Below are 3915 nucleotides of genomic sequence, written 5' to 3'. Positions count from 1 at the left end.
CTAATTGGAGATGATGGGTGGCTTTCACATCACATATCTATATCTATACCCCTATATATATTTTTTATATTTTATATTTTTTTATATTGTGTGCGGGTAACTTTAACTTTGAAAGATGGTCGTTGGATGAGGCGAATCCTATGGTCCAAAGATGGCAAATTTAAGCACTACTTGCCGTTGGATATCATCTAGATTCCACCAGATTTCACCACATGTATAATCTAGAAGATTCCATGGTTGAACTTAAGCATAATACACAAAGATCAAAACACAAGCACTTCTTCTTTGTTCCAGAATCTTCCGTATCAGAATTGCCCAAATGTTTTTCTACATGATTTGCCATCATTTGTTTTTACTTTATGTCTTACAACGCACAATTCCATGAATCTTAAAATAGATTAGCTTTCTTATAAAAACTAGATGAATTTGAATGAAATGAACTATAAGAATTAAACGAACATCTACATCATGCATATATGACTCAAAGCTTACACGCTATAATGTGGTATTTATTCTTAATTTGGTTGCCAAATCTCATGCGTGCAATGCACGTGTACCTTACGCTAGTCTTATTTTTGAGGGAATAACTTACTCTAGTCTAAATGATGTTTGTGTGTGTGTTGTGCGTATTGAGGTGCAAATTGTCTTTTTTTTGGGTACACGTTAAGCTTGTTCTCCCGAAATTTCAAGCCGTGCCTTGTTATGCTGAAAATTCAAGCTAGCGTCTCTGTCTATCTTGCTGCAAAACTCCTGCCTCTTCAACCCGCGCCTTGTTAGCCTGAAATATTTAAGATATATCTTTGTATCGTTGTGCTCCGATAACTCCCTCCATCTCAACCCACGCCTTGCTATTCCGAAATTACAAAACGCGCGAAAACTCCCACCTCCTGTGAAATCTCGACACACGAAATGCCCGTGGTACCCCTGAACCGAAAGAATCACCTCAAATCAGTGGGGGTACTTTCGTAACTTACCCCACATTTCGGACAAGCATGTCTTCACCACTCCCATCCCATCCGCCCACCCATTCATACAACGAGGCCGCAAAAACCCGTGTCGGCGTTCTGGGAACGGGGGTCCCCAGACTTGCCTGCCTGCGGCCTGCGGCATGGCTCAAGGGGCGGCCCAGTACGACCCGTCTTCATTAGCACGAGCTCAAGACCCTCGCAAGGGGCCAAGCCACGTTGGGTGGATGACAAGAAGCTTCCTCAGGCACGGCCTCGTCAGGCTGGCTCACGAGGAGGCGGAGAGATCAAGGCTGGGTACCTCACGAGGTGCCCATGACGCAAGCCATGATGACCAAGGGCGCCAGGCGGGCGCCAGCCCGTGCAGTGTCCCCCTTTCCTCTTTGGTGCAAAGGGAGCAAGCGCAGGCGAGAACATCAAGCAAATGCACACGTTTTGGTGCAACAAGACCAAGACCGTTGCAATGGCGGGAAGGAGGTCATTGTGGAGGCCAAGCTGGCGTCACCACCAGAGCCTTTGACAGGCGAGGACCAACTTTAGTCAGGATAAGTGTACTAGATGTTCCCCTTCAAAATGGCCAATTGTTGGCGCCCTTCCTCCTCAATATTCGGGGAGAGGCCCAGGGCCTTTGCCTATAAATAGGACTAGCCACCCACAACGTAGAGACATCGAGATCATCATCTAGAAACCAGAGAGAGAGAGAGCGACTAAACACCCCCGAGCAGTTCATCGCACCAGCCAAGAACAGACCCTCGCGAGGCTGTTCTTCCTTGTATTGTTCATCATCAGCCCAAGAGGCAATCCACCACGCCACAAACTAGAGTAGGGTATTATACCACAATGGTGGCCCAAACTAGTATAAACCCTGTGTCTCTTGTGTTGTTCCTTTCATAGCTTAGATCCTAGCGAGGCGGTGAGGTGCAGGTAGGTAGAGGGCGAAATCTTTGCACGCACCCCAGTGTTCGAATCTAGAGGGTCTGCCAGAACCCGAAATCCGAAATTTGGCACGCCAGGTAGGGGTGCACTGGAATTCGTCTCCCGCCGCCCTGTTCTTCACCAACCATCGCATCTATGTCGGACGCTCGTCGGGCCCGCGCCGAGCGCCGAGCCGCTCTTGCTTCCTGCGTCGCCTAGACGGCCCCCGTCGGAGGCCGCCCACGCCGTTCCCCGTCGCGTGCCATCAACACTGTGACTGGCCCGGCGGGGAACAGGCAGCAAGCATCGTCCCAACATCCGTCCGTGAGGCGAGACGGCCGCACTGCTACTCCCTCACTCACCCCAGCTGGTTGTTCGTCCCGCGCACTCCGCACGCCCATGGATGCTCGAGATGCGCCCATCGCGGCAAACGAGCTCCTGCACTGCCGCCCAGTCAACAACGTCTATGAAGAGTGGCTTGACCGCGTCACCGAGCTCGTCCGCGCCGCAGGGGGCTCCCCCGCACCGTCCATCTCGCTGCACGGCGCCCCGCCCTGCGCAGGCAATGAAGCTCCGGGGGCGCCTTAGCCGCCTCCACCTCAAGAAGGCGCCCTGTCCCCAAGGCGCGTGGCCCCTGGGCGGAACCCACTCCATCCGGCGCCCGCGCAGCGAGAGCAGAGTTGCCAAGAGGTCCCTCGTCCCCAAGAAGCTGCCCGAGTGCTCCCTTCTCTGGCCCATCGCGAGCACGCTCCTGTTCTAGCATGCCAAGACCCCAGCGCTGCTCCCAGCTGCAGCACATGGGGACCCGCAAGACCAAGCTCTTCGTCACCAAAGGCCTCCCATGGCCACCGCAGGCTGCCGCACCTTCACCGCCGAGCTGCGCAGCATCGCATGGCCCGGCAAGTTCAAGCCAGACCTGCCTCCCCGCTACGACGGCACGGCCGACCCTGCGGAGTTCCTCCAGCTCTATGAGCTGGGCATCGAAGCCGCCAAAGGGGACGAAAAGGTCATGGCGAACTGGTTTCCCATGGCAATCAAGGACGGGGCCCGCACCTGGCTCCTGAACCTGGCTCCTAGCACGATCTCCTCCTGGGACGAGATGCGCACCCGTTTCATCGCCAACTTCCAAGGTACTCGTGACCGGCCACCTGCCGTGAGCGACATGCGCCGCATCAAGCAGGCGCCAAGGGAGACCTTGCAGAAGTACATCCAGCGCTTCAACAATGCACGCCTCAAGATTCCCAAGGTGACCGAGGAGGCTATCATCTTAGCCTTCTCCGACGGTGTGCATGATGTCAAGATGAAGGAGGAGCTGGCGATGCATGAAGATCTGTGCACTTCCTTGGAGATGTTCAACTTGGCGACCAAGTGAGCCAGGGCTGAGGAAGGGCGTCTTTCCCTCCTTGAGCTCCCAGCCGCAGACCCAGAAGAGAAGAAATCCAAGGCCAAGGACGTGAAGCGCAAGGGGGCTGCCATGCTCGCGGCAAAACCAGACACCAAGCGGGACAGAGATCAGCCCGAGTCTTGCAAGGGTAGCCGATACTATGTGTACCATGACCTCCACACCCACAACACCAACGAATGTCAAGAGCTCCAAGCCGTGCGAGAAGGGAGGATCGGCCGATGCCCCGACCACAACGATCGAGGCTACGAACGAGGAGGAGGAAGGAACGCAGGATGCTGGGAAGACCGCGGCCCTCGCCAAGGGTGGCGCGACCGACCTCGCGAGGATCGCTGGCAGGATCAGCCTCGCGAGGGAGACTGGAGGGATCAACCTCACAAGGATCATCCACAAGGAAATGCAGGCCTCCCTCCACTGCCGCCGCAGCCAAGGAGAAACGAGGACCATCACCAGGACGAGGGGGATGGGGGCTTCCAGGAGCTGTGCGTGATCGCCTGCATCCTGGGCGGAGCTCAAGCCCCAGCCTCTCAACGCATCTTCAAGCAGTTCGCCCGCGAAGGGAATGCAGTCCTCCCCAAGCTCGAAGCCACGCGCCCCCTCAGGTGGTCGGCGTGTGCCATCATGTTCAGCTCA

Source organism: Triticum aestivum, chromosome 6B, assembly GCF_018294505.1.
Source record: "Triticum aestivum cultivar Chinese Spring chromosome 6B, IWGSC CS RefSeq v2.1, whole genome shotgun sequence".
In the NCBI taxonomy this organism is placed as follows: Eukaryota; Viridiplantae; Streptophyta; class Magnoliopsida; order Poales; family Poaceae; genus Triticum; species Triticum aestivum.
The sequence above is the reverse complement of the archived record's forward strand: the minus strand, read 5'-3'. Positions refer to the sequence as shown.